Source organism: Drosophila ficusphila, unplaced genomic scaffold (assembly GCF_018152265.1).
Source record: "Drosophila ficusphila isolate 14025-0441.05 unplaced genomic scaffold, ASM1815226v1 contig_197, whole genome shotgun sequence".
Classification (NCBI taxonomy): domain Eukaryota; kingdom Metazoa; phylum Arthropoda; class Insecta; order Diptera; family Drosophilidae; genus Drosophila; species Drosophila ficusphila.
The window spans coordinates 4305772-4325107 of NW_025064091.1; the positions used below are offsets into that span (position 1 = coordinate 4305772).

Here is a 19336-nt window from a genome sequence, read left to right on the forward strand (position 1 = left end):
GCGCCAGCAGCATTTTCACCATTTTCCAAGCCAACCAGCAGCGACTTTAAAGTCATACTTTGTCTGTGTGTGTGTGTGTGTGTGCCCCATTTCAATGCCCGCGGCACTCGTTTATATTTATGTTTGTGTTTTTTCCAAAAAAAAAAAAAAAATATATATGTATATATTTAGTTAATATATATGTATGCATATATATGTAAAGAAATTGCATTCCGCCCACGACGACCCGCTCCCAAATGTAAATGCAAATGCAAATGCAAATGCCACCAACAACAACATCAATATTTTGGCACCCCAGCCAGAGTTTTCTCACCTTCCACAAAAATATATTCAAATTATTACCCAAAAGAAGATTTGCCTTTCGTGGCAGCAAGAAATGTTTTTCAATTTTCCAATTGAATTTCAAATACTCCTAAAGGTTACCTTAAAATATAGCATTCACAAAAAAAAAAGGTTTTCAGGTATTAAACATTTATTTTTTTTATTATTTTTATTATTTCCACTCAATGTTTGCTGATTTTTAAACTCTTTCAAGAAATATCAATTACCTTTTCATTTAAAAAATTTGTTTGCAAATGAACAGTTTGTATTTTTAAATGACAGTATTTAAGCTGCTTAATTTGCCGTATTTTCTGAATTTATAATGGGTCGGAACTCCTCACAAAGATATCAAAAATAATGGGACAGCGGCGAATCGGGCGACGGTGATTTTCCCCGAAGGAAACAATTTGGTCCTACGCAAGGGTCCAGCTCTAGGCGATTTTCAACCTTTTCCGGAAAATAGCAGCTTTCTGATGACCGGAACAGCTGCCACTTGGCTGCTGGAAAATGGAATGGGGGAGGAAAAAGGGGAGGGGGTGGGGGGAGGGGGGAAAGCCTTCATTAACGAACAAGCACCCGAAAGTTAAATTACTTCTGATAATGAGCCACGTTTCTGGAGTGGGTTCGTCTCCGAATAATATCCGCTGAGTTTTTCGTTGGGGAAGAGGGAATCACCTTCTCACCGGTGACATCACTATCCGCCAACAGCTGTATATATACTATATACTATATATACAGAAAAAAGAAGTTGACTGCGGCGGGTAATCGATGAGCGTACAGAGCGGAACTGACAAAGTTTCAAATGACGAACGAAATCAGTATTTGGCCACGCCCCCTTTTTCCGCCCAAAGGAAAGCCGTAAAATTCCACAGCACTCGCATTTTCTTGTTTTCAGCGCAAAATAATAATAGATATACATGTCAATGTTGGGGAAAACTTTTGAAATTTGACCAGGTTCGCAAAAAAAAAAAAAGTTGTATAGTTTTCCACGCCAACGTCATTTAGCCAAAAAAAAAAAAAAAAGAAAAAAAGACAAGCAATGCTTTTTCAATAAAGTTATCATATTTCCTTCACTTTTTTTTCTAGAAAAAAAATACACTCGAAATATTTTTGGTAGCAGGTATCATGTTGTCGAGGCACTCGAGTGGATCGTTATTTCTTTATTTACGCTGTTTACCAGCAGAAAGTCAGCAAGTCGTCGAATCAACCAACAAATAAGTACGGTTTTAGTGGGCGAAATATGAAAAATAGGGCTATTTCTCTGCCTCATGATCCCCAGTATCCCCAGTATGTTGGCCAGTTAACAACAATGGAGCGAACCCAACGACCCCCTCCCCCCCAAAATTCGGTCTATTTCTTTGGCACACAGCGACCCCTTTGTTTGCCCATTGCGACTGCCTTTTGTGTTAATAAACAAATAATCTACTTAAGTCCAACAAAAAAAAAAAAAAAAATGGGGGAATGGGGGAAGGCAGAAGCAAACCTAAAGTGGGAGAGACGAACGACAAATTCATAAAAAGGCAACACATAACATGGAAATGGAATGGATGGCAGATAAAGGCGCAGAGAGAACATAAAAAAATTATTTCTACTCAATTTATTTTCATGCAAAAAGGGGGAGGGGGGCGGTGAAGGTTGGGGAAAACACAAAACAACACAGCACAACAGAAAACAACACACACACACAAGAGAGAGAGAGTAAAAATATGGTAAGGAAAAGGTTTCCCTTTGGCAACAATCACCTTACCATTGTGCCTTGATTGATCGGATCGCTTTTTAGGGGTCCCACTTGGCCGTCGAGCTGCGTTAATGCCACTTTAATTGAGGCTCATTAGGCAACAGTGGCAACAGCAGGGCGGCAGTAGCAAAAGCGGCCAGCAACATGAGCCAAAACGTCAGCGGCAGGGAGCAACACGGTATAAGGGAACGTACTATACCAAAAACCCTCAAGGACAGAATACCAAACCCAAACCCAAACCCAAACGCCATGAAAAAGGCCAGCCAGTTGTTGGCACCCAGTGCCACCCACTTGGCGCTACTAATTAGGCGGCCCTCCAAACGCCGCTGTCCTACATTCAACGATTTTTGCTCTTGGCCAACTCGAAATGGCTCCCGAGAGGTCAGCATTTACAAACAATTACCAGCTGGGGTGTCACAAATGTCTCTTTCAGGCCAAAATCAAATGTTGCGTCCCTTGTGATTGATAAGAGATTTGAGCACGAGTCAAGCAAAAAAAAAACACAACACCAAACAACGAACAACGAACGAAAAAAAAAAAAGTAGCAGGGAAAAGCATTAAGGGTATTCCGGGGTGAGGGTAAGGGTAAGGGTAGTCCTCTCTCGCAAATGGGCGTAAATGTGCCAACAAATTGGGTGAGGAACAACTTTTCCCCCAGGTTAAAAATTGTTTCAAACGGGAAGGAGAACGAGATGATCTCTCAGAAACAAAATTAGAGAACAAAATAAAAATGCCTCGGGCCTGGCAAGAAATGAAGAACACCCAGAACCCAAGGAATTTTTCAAGTTTTTCCCTCCCCACCCAGTTTTAATTTATTTAAGAAATTATCTAGAAAAGTGTAGTATACTTTGCAGCGTTACTTGCGAAATTTAAAATTAAATTGAATTTCAATTCAAAAGATTTACAATTTATTTAATATTTTACTCAGGTTATTTAGAAGTCAAGATTTCTCTCAGTTTTCTCTATTTTGCAGTTGTTTAAAAACTGGTAAAACAAACATTTTTCATCAGTCCTTCACACTTGCAAACTTGAGCAGCATTTCGGGTTCATAAAAGTCCGACTGCGGAGAATCTCGAGGCTACAAAGGTTATAGCTATTTATTATGCACTAAATGTGTGCACTTTTATTGCACGTAATGACATCTGATAAAACTCGGCGCACACACAGTCGAAAATTAAACAAAGGCTGGTTTGGTTTTACCAAAGTTTTACTTTTTAGTTAGAGTGTGTATGGGTATGGTGCTTTGGGTAAAGTTGCGTTTTCAATTTTATTTTAAATTGCAACGTCGAGTTTTGCGCCAGAAAAACTAAAATGAAACCCAAACAAAATAATTACTGCGGTAGAGTGAAAATTTCGCAAAACCCCTTTTGCTCTTTGCGTTTTTCTCATGTTTAACGAACACTTTTGATTTATGTCATCGAACGTCATCGACGCAACAAGCTTTCTACTTATCGAAAGTGTTTGGGCGATAAGCGGCTTTGTTTGTTATCAACCGCGTTTAATATTATCGAGGCGGACAAAAGAGCGAGAGAGCGAGGCGTTCAAAGTGACTCGGAACCGTGTTGCACCATCCCAATGAGTTTATTTTTAGACCTGTGACTCCATCCAGCCATCACCATCACCAGCGATAACTTATCTGCGAAGGGGGAACATTTCGTGGTCCCTGATTTATGGCACTGCCATTGATGCTTAAATGCTCGCTCGAATGTTTAAATGCTGCCCCCCAACCCGTTGCCGTTTCGTCCGCCTCTTAAGCCACATCCGCCCAACTCAGACGGCAACTCCAACTTGAATTTCAACTGGAAATGACAGGAAGGACCTGCGACTAGTTTCGAACTATCTGCTGCTAAACTTGCGAAAAGTCAATTTAAACGGGGTAACTACCCAAAGAGTACGTTCTATATTGTGAATGCCCTAATGAGATTGTTCAGCTGCAGTTGCGACGTCTCTTTACGTGACTTTAGACACATTTTTAGCAGATATATGTATAAATTTCTAACTCATTACTTTATCTATTTGTTATTTAAACTATTAACTTGTGTAAAATTATGTATGTTAATTGCTTTTCTGCTATTTTTGCTATAAGCTCCCAGCCTTATGATACTTGCTTAGAGTTGAACAAACTTTTCGAGTTGATTTCCATAATTTAGCAACTAGTTGAGTGATTAATAGACCACATACTTTTCCATTTCACTGAGCATTCCTTGCCTTGTAGGTAATTTTTCACAACTAATGCAAACTTGTGTCGGTTACTTTTTCTTGTAGTTTATTTTTCGAAACTAATGTAAATTTTGTGGGTTGTGTTTTTCTTTTTGGCGAGTGTGTTTGCGTTTTCAGGTAGCTGGCAGCTTTGGCTGCTCCGGTGAATCAAGCAGATAATGAGTTCCGGGCAAACTCGCATTAGCTTGGGAAAAGAGTGTGAGGATGCTTTTAAAACTTTTCCAGGAGGAGTCTTCTTGCTCAGCGGCGCATTCGTCTTGCCGCTCCAGTCATTTGCTTATTGTCAGTCTACTGGTTCTAGCCCCCTTCCTTCCCCCCCCCCCTTACCGCCCCCTAAAAAAGGGGGGGGCGACAGTCACCCACATTTGCCATGTGAGCAATATTGTGCACTTAGAAGCATTTTGTCAGTCAACACAGCAGAATCATAAGGAGCACTCAGTTGGGCGGGCGTTTCTATTTTTTTTTCTTGTTTCTATTTTTTTTTTTTCTATTTTTTTTTTACTTTTTTTCCTCGAGAAAGGCGTGGCTGGGAGGTCGTGCAAGTGCGCTTGACATTTGCCGGCGGAGAGGGCTAAAATATGAAAGCGAGTCGGCTAAAAAAAGGAAAAGGGGGGCGGTGGTTGGGGATAAAAAGAAAAAAAAAAGAAAAAAAGCGAAACAAAACATGATGGGGAAGTGAAAGGAAAACATAAAAACTGAATTTTGTGCTTGGATTCGAGGCAGAGCAGCTGAAATAGCTACAGAAACAGAACATAAACATGCAGCAATAACAACAACAACAACAACAACAATTGTAATAACAACAACAACAGCAATAACAATTGCAACGACAAAAATACAAACTGCAACAACAATTGCAGCGACAAATATACAAACTGCAACTGAAAAGTATGAAGAACACAAAAAAAAAAAAAAAGAAAGGGGAAAAAAAACACTGACAAATGTCAACAAAGTTGATTTATTTTCCCTTACATTTATATATGATATGCAACATTTTCCAAAATGCAATTTATATGTTGCCCACGACAACGACAACAGCGACAACGACGTTTTCATAATGTCCTGCCCCCGTTGGCTGCTCACCAATTTCCCATCAACCACCCATCATCACCACCCCCTCATGAAAGTCCGTTAACCCTTTTCGCTCGCCTCCCCGCTGAGTTGCACTATTTTTTACAGAAAAAGAAGCATAGCCGAAAAAGCTATATTGAATATTTTAATTGCATTTACAAGGGTCACGTCATCACTAAATTTTACAAAATGGTACTCACCTTATTGGGCTTGGATGCTCTGCATCCTGGATTCCAGTAGAAGCAGGAACAGATCAGCAGATCACGTGCACTAAACAATTTTTTTTAGTAATAATTAAACTTATTAATTGAAAAAATGCATACCAAGTCAGGTGATGATGCACTGCATCCTGGAGTGGAGTCCAGTGGAAGGCATTAGCAGGAACCACTTCACAAGCACACACACACACTTCTCAAGAACCGGAATCAGTTTCTCAGAGAAACTGCCGGTCATCCCGGAGAACTGAGATCCACTAAGATCCAACTTGAACCAGTTGGGAATTATAAGAAGAAAACGTTTAAAATATTTAATTATCATTGCCGATAACGTGGCGATTTGTTAATGTAATTAACATAAGGTTAACATTGCATTAACATAAAAAAAATTAAAATTATTGTTAAGTTCATGTTTTCTAACATTTGTTAGGTGCTTTTTTAGCAACTTTTAAATCGCATGTTGATTGTTCAAGATCGCATGTTGCATGTTAATTAAAAAAAAAAAAATACAAAAAATGAAACCAATAGATCAGAAAATCCAACATTTACCCAATGCAAACAATGCCTGAAATATTTGCTCTTCTGTTTCAGTTTTCCCCTGACAGTTTTTAGCTCTGCACCTAATACTTTGCAAACATGTAACTAAAATAGTAATGCCCGTTGCCAAGGGCATAAATAGGGGATTATGTTTTCGGAAAGATGTGCCCCCTTGTTGCGCCATTTTGCCGGTTTGCCAGTTTGTGTGGATGCCTCGATGATATCAGGGCGCTGCTATCCTATCATATCCTATCATGTTGGCTTGTGTTTTGCGTCCTGCCGAAAGTTTACCATACGCTTAATGCGCCATGTTGCATTCGAGTCATAACCCCCGTCTACCTCCAGCGCCCATTATTGCCACGCCCCCATAAATCGGGCATCGCCTTGACATAGAAACATGTGTTTGTGTTTCATTTTGTTATTTCCCTTCTCCTTTTTTTTTTTTTTTGCTGTTGTTTTTGTGTTTTGTGAAGCATTTTGGCAAAATGCCATTATAATTATACATTGGGCTTGGGCCCTACGAATCTATATATATATATATATATATATATATCTGGATACATAGTTGTGTGTTTGTTTGTGGAGTCAGTCTGGTGTGTTTCATGTTACGAGTGCGCGCTGCCTGACAAAAACAGAGTTGGCCAAATCAGCAGCAGCAGCAGCATTTGCAGGAACCACAGCAACAACCACGGCAACAACCACACGTACATCAACAACAATCAACGATTTGTTGTTGTTGTTGTTGTTCTGGTTGTTGTCGCTGTTTGGCGTTTGCATGGTAAATAAATCAAATGGCTTTTTAAATGGGAAACGGGTGAAATGAGAGGGAGGAGGGCGGGGATCATCAGGCAAGGGAAAACAAACGAAAACCGAGTTATGAAAAGGAAAACGTTTTCCAGATTTTGTTTTATATTTATATATATAACATATATATAGTCGTACAGATTTTTGTTTTTTGTTCTTAATTCCCCTCCAACCTGAAAGTAATCAAATTTTGTGACCAATGTCAGTCTTTTTTGGGTTCCCCCAGAAATGCCTTGCATCAATTTGAAAACCGCACTTGAGGAAAGGAGAGGCACAGTTCACTTTGGTGGCATGTGGCATGTGGCATGCATTTTTAGCATCAGCCATCCGAGACGTTGCACCATCCTGTGGTTCAACCCATTGCCTTCCGCTCTTGTCGCCAGTTTATCTTCATGTTGTTGTCGCATTTGGTGTTGCTGCTTTTGGTGTTGCTGCTGCTGCTTTTGTTGTGTTGCCAACTGCAGTGAAAAGTGACAAGTGCTTGTCCGATATTTCGGCCCACAAACAAGCTGCCAAAGGGGGAAAAGTGGGAGGGGGAAGGGGAGGGAGGGGATTTTAGGGGATGAGAATGTGCCCCAAAGCACCGGCGACAGCCAACAATCCTTCTTCGCCCCCCCGGCGGGAATATGAATACCGATTCCGATGACAATAGAATGGGAACAACACACCGGGAGCGAAACAAAGATCTTCAACATTAGCCAAGGACTACTGGTATTTCCAGGGGGAGAAGTGGAGAAGGGGGGGTTTGTTAGGTTGCTGGGGATAAGGAGGGATTCCGGGGGCTTGGGAGTTGGAATGACTTGGCCAGAGAAGACGTGATAAGTCGACAAAGTGTCCAACGAGACAACTTTTCTGAGAACTCACACAATGGAAAGGAGTGGAATGGAATGGAATGGCATCCTTAACAGCGAAGAAGCGAAAGGGTGAAAGTCAATTTCGTTGTAACTTGGCCCAAACACGCTTCTCCTCGCCCAAAAACTCAACAAAGGCGAAGTGAAACATATCAGTCAATTTGTCGAGTTTTAAGTGAGCTGTTGCCCTGAATTGCAATTAACATGAAACATCGTTTAACCTAATTTTAAATGGGGGTTACCCTTCAGTACTTTTATATTCGATTTATTCTTCGCTTTGTTTTGGGGAAATTCAACAAAGGAGTAGAACAATTCAATGAAAGCATATTGTTTAATAAATTCCGAGCTAATTAAAAGCAAAAACCCATGGAAAATATTTGTAAAATAGTTGAAATTATTACGTGTTATTGGCAAATATTATTCTATGCTAATCATATCAGTAAAATTGTAGAATTTCAAGGGAGTTGGCATCAAAAATTCCGATTAAATTTCAACGAAGAGGTGAAGCATATATTAGTGATTTCCTTAACTTCCAAGCGAGTTGCCACGTTTAATTCGGCTGCAATCAAAACGAAACGCCATTTAACCTAATTTGAAATGTACTACTTTGCCTTGAAGCACTCAAGCTGAAGTACAAGCTCTTTGAGCCATTTCCCCAATCATGTCTCTCCCCGTTCGTTCGCCATTCCCCACTATTCAAGTATTATATCCCCAAACTGCTGCCAAACTGCCTCGACACCTCGGCTTTCTCCGCCTCCTGAGACGAAATGTTTAATTGCACGCAAAACCGCAGTAGCTATTAAAATTGTAGTGTACTACGCTACGTATACGTAACGTGGAAAGTATGGGTACGCCGCGATTTACATTAATTTGATTTCGTTTATTATTTGGAACGTTATGTGGCCTGCCATGTGCACACACACACACACACACACGCACACCACCCTTTCTTCTATTCTTTATATATACATTTTGTTGTGCTTCTTTTTTTTTTTTGAGCTTCTAGGGTTAAGTTTTTTTCTTTTTTTTGGTTCGTGAGGTTTGCACGTAACTTAAATGGGCGGTTTGGGCCCTGACTCGCTTGATTAAATCGCCCAAATGAAATTTGCCGGGAAAAAAATCCACAGCTGGACGTTGGCGCCACCACTAAAAGTTATATAAAGCACCCAGCTCCATTAAGCCAAAGTCAGATTATAATCTATCCGAACTCCGGCCCAAGTACTAAAATATACACACAAAACACACCCAGAAACCCACTAATACGCACTGCTGTGCATGGGATTAACGTTCAACAAAAAAAAAAAAAGAAAGGAAATCTTTAGTTTTTCAGTTACCTTGGCTTAAACTCTTGTTAAAAACTCAATAAACTTAAATCAATCAGTTAGTCATTTATGTAGTTTGATAATTATTATTAATATTATTATTGTTATTTTATGGAGGGGATTTTTTTTTAGTATGCAGTTGGTTTTTATTGCCAAGAGCTATTTTTTATTGCTCGCATAAGCATAAAAATCAAGGTCTTTGAGTGCGAATATAAAAATTAGATGGAAAAGGCAGATTAACAAAATAAAACCGATCTAATAAGGAGTTATTTTGCTATTGATATTACCAATGCCATTTATTTGGAAACATGTTCGTTTTGGCTTTTAAATCTCGTTCATTTTTTTTTTGGCACGCTTCTTCAAACAGTGTTTGCCATAAAATAGTGGCCAGGATTTTAGCAGCAAAGGTCCTACAAAGATTCAATAGCGAAATCCGCTTGCTTTTAACGACTTACGCCGTTTGCCTCAAAATAAGATAAACCACGCGAAAATCTCTTGGGGATTTTGTCCCTTCACTGTTTTTTTTTTTTGTTTGTCGAAACTGCAACGCTAGATTTTTAATGTTCCGCCACTAACATAAAGGGCTGGTGGGAAATACTGAGGGCAAAAGTTAAATTTTATGTTCGAAATTTTTATTGCTTTTCATTTTTGTCATGCTTGTTTTTTTCCCGATCGCAATTGTCTGACAACTAAAACTAGTTGTCGTAAATGCGACAGCGAATATGGTCCGCCCCTTTTACACTATACACCACGGGCCACGCCCCTTTCTTCCAGGCGATTCCTTCTTTTATTTCTTCGTTTCTGGATTACGCGCTTTACACTAAAAGTAAACGTGTCGAAGGCACTGGTAAAATATCCATAAAATGAGCCAAGTTAGCACGTGACCCTCTATAAACCCGCGCGGACGGGTAAGATGCCAACTTACAAACATTTGCCGAACTTCGCCCATTTCCAATGTTTGTCGACAGTCGAAAGATGTACACTACCAAAAATAGTGATTTACTCACTCATACAAATTGAAAATTGAAATCGGCGCAAATATAAAGAATTAACTGATTTTTACAGAATTAAAATACAAACGTTTAAACGATTTAAAAAACTGATTAAAATTAGAAAAGTTGTGAAGTAGAGATTTTTCAGCAAACCTATTTTTTTTATTAAATTTTGAAAAGGGGGTTATAAAAAATATAAAATAAACTAATGCTGCAGTTTGTTAAATATTTTAAAAACAAATTCATAGAGGTATGCCATTATTTTTCCACGTGTATGTACTCAACTTTTCTGTTATGTTTAAAGTTCTTTAATGTCGAAACTAAAGAACCGCGCATGTTTTCAATGAATTGCCTTACTTTTATTTAACTACATTTTTAAGAGACTTATTCAAATAACTAAGGGACTTGAATGACTTGTTAGTTAAAAAAAAATCGTTTAAGATAAATAAAACCTTCCCACTTTTCCTCTTCTCTTTGACAAATCTATGAATTCAATGTCTTCATTATTCTGCTTCTCTTTTGAGTGCTTAGGGAAATATATAATTTTTTTCTACGAATCTCTAAATTCAATGTCTTCATTATTTTCATTCTTTTTTACACTCAAAGTGTATGAGCAAAATGTGGGTTCCTTGTTCAAATTCACATTTAAATTCCGCGACGGCGCTCACGAAATCAATTCAAAAACTCGACCCAAAGAAATCCTATGCAAAGCAAGGCGAAAGCCTCAAAAACCGCCGAGCGCCCAATGAATAAGTTCTTAAATGGCATCATAATTAATAGCACTTAATATCAATAAATTATTTGCAATGCGTGACAGGTGAGCCGCCGAATTGCCCCGAGGTTGTGGAAAGTCCTTTTTGCCCCTCGCTTTTCCTTCCCCTTTCCCCTTTCCCTTTGGTTTGCCCTTCCCGTTGGTTTCCTTTTGCTCTGCGGCGCAATAAACCAGCAGAAGGCAGAAGGCAGCAGCCAGGAACGAGGACCTCTCCCCCAGGATAAGGTTTATGCCAGGACACCCTTTAAAAAAAAAAAAAAAAAAGTAAAAATGAAGAGAAGTGTAATAACAACATCAGCGGCTCAGAGGCGGTTTTCTCCGCCGGCGGGTGCCATTCGAAATTCAGGAAGGCTCGAGGAGGAGGAGGCTTTGACACCAGAAGCCACCCAACCACCCAACCAACCAGCCAGCCAACCAGACGATGAAACAGACGCCTAGTTGAGTGGCGGCGACCGAGGATAGAAGTGGCCATCAAGTGTTTTAATTAGCCCGCCCAGACCGGCCAAAACCCCACGGCTCAAAAGACCAGAACCGAGTAGCAGTAGCACACAGCAGATGCCTATATTCCGCTGCTATATTCCGCTGCCATATTCCTCTGCTATATTCTCTCTTGGCCAAAACAGAGCCACCGACCAACCGAACGACCAACCGTCCCACCGTCCAACAATCCAACCGACCAACCGTCCAACCGTCCAACCGACCGACACCGCCTGTCGGTAATTTATGTTTTATTTATGCAAAGATATGGCCGCCGCTCCTCGAGTCTGGCAGATGTGCAAGTTGCTGGGTTGGGGGGTTTCTTTTTTTTTTTTTTTTTGGAGGGGGACTGGGTTACGCGTTAATATGCAACATTGTTTAACTGATTGCAGTGGCCGACGTCTAACGAACCCGTTAGCGGTTTACCCCCAACCCCCAACCCCCCAAATCAGGGGTTGGTTGGCCAAACCCCTAACATTCAGGCAATGCGAATAATGCAGATATTATAAATTGGATAATGCACGAGACATCCGCAAACGTAAAGCCCTGAAAACAATTTCACTGGAAACAGGAAATGAGAAAAATAGTTAACTACTTTCTAAAAAGATTTTGATATGGGAAAAGTTGTTATTAAAGAATGTTTATATTATGCATGGTATTCCAACAGATTCTCATCCCTTACAGTTATTTCTGTACCTGCCAAGAAGCTGTTGAACATAAGTGTAAGCTCCGAAAAACACTTTACCCCATAAAACATATAGAAGAAGTGTAGAAAAACTAGACTGGGGTCAGGGAACCTTTTATGCACCGCAAGCTCATGTGGAAAATAATAAAAGTGTCTGTGAGAAGGCGAGCAAATTCATAAGAGACTCCCTCCATGCGGAGGAGCCTTGTAAAATGGCGAATTGATTGATTACATATTGATTGAGATTGAGATTACGCCACGAACCGCATCGATGCATTGGTTGTTGGGCCGCTGGCCATAAATCAGGCAGTCCTGGCAAAAGGATAATAACGTGTCTGGCGAACCACCAAACTTGCTCCGATCACCTTTAAGGGCTCTATATTATATATAGTACCTACGTATACAACAAGCCGAAATGTTGTGAGGTGCGATGGTTATGTCTTAAAGTTTTAACTTCAACTTTCGTTGGGGCCTGCAACTGGCGCACACAAATAAAATTTATTAGCGGACGGGAAATTTGCACAGCTCTCAAACTCTGAGCTGATTTCCTCGAAAGTTTTGTTGGGCAAGAAAACTAACCTGCAGCTAAGCCATTTTCCACCTCCAACTCCTCGTTTTTTTTTAGCACCCATTTGCATTTTATTATGCAATTCTGTGTAGCGCCACTCACTCTTTGCAATTAAAAAAAATATATATATTCATATAATTCTCAGTACAAGCTTTGATTTAACATGTTAATGGGTATAACATGTAATTATTAGCAATTAATGTTTTTAATGCGGTCTTTGCAATTGTTTTTAAAAACAATTACACTGCCGGTTGCGCTAATTAGCCTGTTAAATTTAATGTCTTTTTACTTATGTACGAGCACGAGTTTGGTGTGTACTTGATTTTTTGTGTTATGAACTTTGACTTCAATTTGGCGTTCGGGAAAGTCATGAATGAATGCCTGCTCATTAGGAAAACTCTTTGATCGTATTACGTCACGGCAAGGTATCCTTATTAGGGCGTACTCGGAATCACTTATTCAGTCACCTTTTTTCCACCTTTTTTCCACCTTTTTTCCACCTTTTTTAAGGCCACCTTGCTGCACTTAAGTGCAATGTTGCATCTTTTTTTTTTATTTCGCCCCCCAACACTTGCTTCTCTTACTTTTTTTCATTTATTTTCTTTTTATTTTTGTTTTGATGCATTACAAATTTCGTGGCAGGCACTTGGCGATGGATGTTGGATGTTGGGTGTTGGAGGTGGGGGATGGGGGGGTTGGGGGCCACCAAAGCCAATTTCTATCCGCGATTCCTGTTCCCCTGAAACCCCCGAAAACAGCCAACCTCCAATCCTCCAATCCTCGAAACTTGGAATGTCAAGCGGCGGCCTCTGCTGGCGGCAAAATAGACGGATATAGACGAGCAAGGACAATATTTGTACTAGAAGTTGTTCCCCCAAGTCACCTTCCTCCTCCCCCTCCCCCTCCTCCTCCTCCTCCTCCCCCTCCTCCTCCTTTTCCCCCTCCCTCTCACTTTTCTCCATTGCACCGAAAAAGCAGCCGTAATTGCTTATGCAAATTTTCGCGCTGCAGTTTTCAACGCAGCCAGCCATTTGCCTCGGTGCCTCCGTCGTGAAACCTTTAATTCGAATTCTATCCCTCTATCTTCTATATCTCCTCTATCCCTCCCCCGCCCCTTTACCCCCCTCTCGATGTGTCAAGTGTCCTTTTTCCCGGTTCCTGGATGTCACGAGGGGGGGGTCCAAAACCCAATGAAGACACTGACTGTGCAAGATGATTCCTTGACTCCCAGCAGAAGGCACTTTAACGCGGTTTGCAAATTGTGTGGCAAAGGCGAGGGGGATACTATATAGAGCTATATATTTACACTTACCACCAGATTGTTGCTTATAAATATATGACAGTGCCTGTTACAAAGTTTGCTCTTTCGTTGCAAAAAGCAAATATTGGTAAAATGTTCAAGCAAAGGTGTGAGCATTTTTATCTTGTAATGCGGCAAATATTAAGCTGATAAAAAAAAAAACAAGAAGAAAGGCAGGGATTGTTGCATTTCTACTGACTTCGCAACACAGAGTACTCACTGTTTTTTTTTTTTTTTTTTTTTTTTGAGAAAGAAGAATGACATGTCTTTTATTCATTCGTTTATATGCCGATTTGTACGTTTTTATGAGTTTCGTGCATAAAAAACGACTTGGCATGTTCAACAACAATTTCAATTGAAATGCGCAGAAGTGACACATTTGTTTGGACAAAATGTTGGGCATTTTAATGGGTGTCTTGTTGGGATATTTTATGTTTTAATATTTCGTGTTTTAAGGTTTATGTTTGAATATGTTTTGTTTGTGGTTCAATATTTTATGTTTGTACACTGATTATTTGAATAAATAAATTGTTTATTTTTCTTATGTTTTATTTTTGTTTTTTGGAGTTTTTAATTTAGATATTTATTTCTGCCAAAAGGTTATACTTTTATAGGTACCTTTGTCTAGGCTAATAATATTTTTCAAGTTCTTCCCTAAACCCAAGTTTCCTCCTCCTAAAATCTAAAATCTAATTAGCAGCTGAACTTCTCGTGCAAACTTTATAATCTTCTTGATAATTCGATAAAACTCGGAACGAAGGGAGTGTTTATTCGATAACCGCGTGCTCTATTGAATTAATATCATATCGAAAAATCGAGTGGCACCGCAGGGTGGAATTATTTGAGCATTGATAAGGGGGTTGATTTTGGAATTTGCTGATTTTATCCGGGAATCGCAGAGGGGACTGCTGCTGTTTTTGGTTGCACTATAGCGATTTGCCTGTTTTCTGTTTCTGTTTCCACGGCAGCTGTCGTCCTAACAATGCAGTTTCTGTTGCATTCCCATTCCCATTCCCATTCGCAGTTGCTGTTGCAGTTGCAGCTGTCGCAGCAAACAGCAGTAGCAGCAGCAGCAGCAGCAAACAGCAGCACCCTCGTTTCGTCCCTTCACCCTCGATGTTTCCTGTTTGCCGGCGTTTTGCACGCTGAAACAAATCCATCGTCAGTCCGGCAGGAGTAACACAACCAAACACAACCTATCCACACACAAAAGCACACACACACACACACACACACACATTCACTCATTTGAAAGTGGCAAGCGGAAACGCAACTGGAAAATCGCAGGTAAGGGTATCCCCAAACACAGATGTATCCATTCACAACCTAATCAGCATGAAGCTGCGATTTTGAAGAGTTTTTCCCGGGGAATTGGGAACCATCATCGGGGGAAGGAATCGGGATTCGGGATTCGGGGGATTTGGGGGATTTGGGGGATTGGGATGCCCGGGTGTAGCAGCACCACTTAATTGGCTGCGCCTGTCAATCAGCAGCACCACCGCTCTCGCCACCACTCGTCACTCATCACGTGTTGTTTCGCGTGTGCCATAAGGCGACTCGTGCACTGGAAAAAAAGCTAGCCCTTAAAAGGAAACCATACCTAAAAAGATAGAAGAACAAGAGTATAAGAAATATACTTTCAGTACAAATAGATTACTTACAATTTAAGTCAAGTTAAGAACTTAAACTACTTAGTATATCTTTTGTACTTCATACTTAGTATAGTTCACTTTAATTTCTTTTTCTGGGTGTATGTATTTCCGTACCATCAACAGGATTTTTGGGGAATGGGACTTACTATACGGGTTGTACGGAATACGGGTAACGGGAATACGGAATCCGGAGTACGGAATACGGAATACGGAATACGGGAGGCGATGCACGCTCGATTAGGCGCCTAATAGGTGACCACTAAACACTTGATCGCCGTCGTTTGCTTCCTTTTTTCACAGCGCTTTTCACTTTCAGCTTTCCACTTTCCACGTTCAGCTTTCAGCTCAATTGAAGTAGCTCATTAGTTAACGAGCTAATTATTAAATATTAATTGGACTCAATTACTATATGATATGTCACAAACTGCTGACTTTAACCGTGACTTTCTCTCGTTTTGCAGCATGTCATCGTCAGCCAATCGTCATGGTCCTTCAAACTGAGCAGAAACACAGATAGACCAAACATCCCACACATATAAAGCGGAGAAAGTGAAAATACAGAGAAAGTGAAAGTGAAAAGGACGAAGGAAAGTTCCGTTGGCACTCAAAACTTGCAATCAAACGACGAACCTGGTAAGTTTCAATGAATTCCTACCGACGAATAATTAGTTTAACTAATTAAGATAAGCTAATTAATCAACTTTCAATTTCTCTAACCGCTTAATCGCCATATCGCTTTTCTCCTATTTTTTTCTTCTACTGAGCAAGATTTAATTGATTGAACATTTAATCAGAAGAATACAGTGGCACTAAGCAATAGAAAAAAGGTTTGATGGGTTTTAAATTGAATACTCTTTTTAATTGCTCCCTTTAGATAAAAAAAAGAAACATAAACTGAAATGGGAATTCAAAGCGTGTAAATGAGGTTTTGTATTTATTTTGAACAATTTTGCCAAAAAGTTTTTAACTCGTTGCGTGTTTGGTTTTCATTTTCATTTTCGCTTATCAAACAATAGAAATTTCAACTAAATTTTTTGATAAATTGTTTGGCGATAGTAAGTTCATATTTCATACAATGTTTGCCAGTGTGTGATATATATATATATATATATAAATATGTATATATATATTGGAAAACGCGTTGGTGTAATTGAGCATTTTTATGTTCGCTTGACAGATAATTGTGGCCCAAAGGGGCCAACAGTGGAATTGGTTGTTAATTTACTTGTCACGCACGTGCCACTTCCATTGTCCGAGGGACTAACTTATCTTAATGACTGTGTATGTGTGTGTGTGTACTGCACGTGTGTGTCTGCAACTGCAAAAGTATAACGGTGCATGGCCCACGGCACGGATGCGTTCCCATGGAATCCCTATCCCTATTCCATTTGCGGGATGAAAATCCAATGTTCCCTCTCCGCTATTCCGCTTCTTCTTCTTCTTTTTATTGTTGTTGTTTTTGTTGTTGCGATGGTAGCACTGCAACTCCGGAAAAAGACGCAGACATTTTATTCCTGAAATAATAAAACAATAATAGGTCAAAAACAATAATAAACTAAACAATGGCTTAAGGAGTACAATGGGGTTAAAATGGGTCTGGAAAAGGAATTGTTATTGTGGGTTTTTCAAGCAATGCTTTAAAATGTCATAAAACCTTAAAATAAATAATTTAATAAGTGCAAAACAGATATCTTTTAGTTACTCCAGACATAAATAGTTACAATTACCTCAAAACCAAAAATATATATTCAAATTTATTTACCATAAAACTTGGTTTGTGCTGTTCTCGAAAAAGCCAACACCTTTTGCCATTGGGTCAACGTTCCACCCTCTACAAGCTTATTTACCAAGTCCAAATCAGCAATAATGAATTTATGCCCCACAAAAGTAAATGAAAAAAAAAAAAAAAAAAAAAAAAAGAGACCGCATGGCCTTGGCAACATAGTATAATTGGTGGGGCAAAAGCTGAATAATGAAGGCCAACAGCAGACAACAGGTCCAGCTGGAAAAGCTCCAGCCAGATCATCTTTTGCCACTTACTCGCCCAGAAACAAATGGCAAACAGGTGTAAAAATGGTTAACAGAGTGAAAGGGAGAGAAAGAGAGAGAGAAAGAGAGAGAGGGGAAGGGGGGAAAGCGGGGGATAAATAAATGGGGAAAATATGTTTCGACAAGGGCCGCCGGCCGAGAGGTCCTAAGTGACCCAAGGACCTCCGACCTCCGAGGACCTCCAACCTCCAACCTCCAACCTGCGACCTAAAATTATTAAATTCCGAAACGGCGATTAAAAAGTACAACGAAAAGGGGTACGACTTTCCACCATCACCACCACCAACAACAACACGGCTTTTTCTTGGCTGACAAATCCAGCGCAGATGGGGCACAGCCGTGGGCTTTTCAAGCCAACAACACAGAGCTACACTAAAAAAAAAATAAAAATTATAACAAGGATATAAAAACCTTGTATCAAAAGTAAGCTGTTTCAAAAAAAAAGTAACAGTCAACAAAATACATTTCGATGTTTAAAATATTTACTATTGAGTTTATAAACTAAACTTTTGAGAAATAGGTTTTGTACTTATCTAATAGGTAAACTCTTCATACTTAAGCTTAGCTAAGATTAATCTAACAATATTTTCGTTTCCATAACCGTTTTTTTCCTGCGGTGTAGGAAAAACAGAATAACAGAACACAAAAAATAGAGGTTGGTCCCCCGAAATAACAAAAGCCTGAAAAGCCATTGAAAAACGGTTTCACAGACCGGTCTTGACCGTTCACATCCACATCCACATCCAGATCCCCACATCCCCACCCATGTGTACTATATCCCCAATACCCCTCCCCTCCCCCTCCGCCTGCCACGCCCCTGAAAAAATTGAATGTCCCCCGAGTTTGTGCCCCTTTTTAGCAGGAGGCTCTCGCTTGAACCCGATAAGCCTAGAAATGCTACAAACTGATTGTCCCGCCTGGCTTCCAAATTTTATTTCTTTGTGTGTGTGTGTGTGTGTGTGTGTTTGCTGGGGGAGGGGGGAAGAGGAAGAAGCGAGTGGATTTGGGCAGCGGATGTGGAACCAATGCTTCATTTATACCCAAATCTCTGGAGTCATAAAGACCTTGGCTTCTGCCCGACTTTTTAAAGTATTTCTTCATTGACTGACTTGCTGCATGGCCTCCCCCAACGAAAAAAAAAAAGAAAAAAGAAAAAAATCCAAAGAGATCTGTTTGCCGCGATACAAAAGACTCAAATTGGTTCTGACATTCAACAGATACTCGTACTGCCATTTTGTAGAGGATGACATAAAGGTTTCGCAAGTCAAACGTCGATTCGCATTACTGTCCCCCCAACTTTTTCTCATTGTTTGCAGTTTTTCGTTTTTTTTTTTTTTTTTACTTGTTGTTTGTTAATTTTTTGTGTTTCGGGGGCTTTGGGGAAATTGCCCGAAAGAAAGCAAAACAAAAAAAAAAAACGACAACCTGTCGCAGGAAATTTCAAACAAACTTTGCTAATATTAAAATTCCTGCTTCATTATATTCAGTGCTACTTTTGGATAATTTGAAACGCATTATTACTTATAGATTGTCAGCAAAGAGCAAAAAAAACAAAAAGAAGACGGTAATGAAAAATAAGAAATAAAAAGTCACGCAGCTTGTGCACTTAGAGCCGAGTTAAGGCTTCTATCGAGGGAAACAAACTGAATTAAATCGAGTGCATCTTGAGGATACGAACAGGCAGCGCTGTGCGGCACACACACACACACACACACACACACACACTTAGGTTGGGTTATCCATGTGGCAGAAAGGCGCAGAA

The 19336-nt window shown here is 39.9% G+C and overlaps 1 long non-coding RNA gene across 7 annotated transcripts in view; it reads left to right on the forward strand.

Moving 5' to 3' along the window:
- Positions 1-19336, forward strand: part of LOC108097420 — a 103093-nt gene that overhangs the window by 62271 nt on the left and 21486 nt on the right. For 6 of the 7 annotated variants that reach the window (XR_001771774.1, XR_001771773.2, XR_001771775.2 and 3 more), the window contains one exon: positions 15987-16158. This is a non-coding gene — a long non-coding RNA (uncharacterized LOC108097420). Of the gene's footprint in view, positions 1-15072; positions 15161-15986; positions 16159-19336 lie in introns of those variants that run through there. The other variant, XR_001771778.2, reaches the window with a different exon arrangement.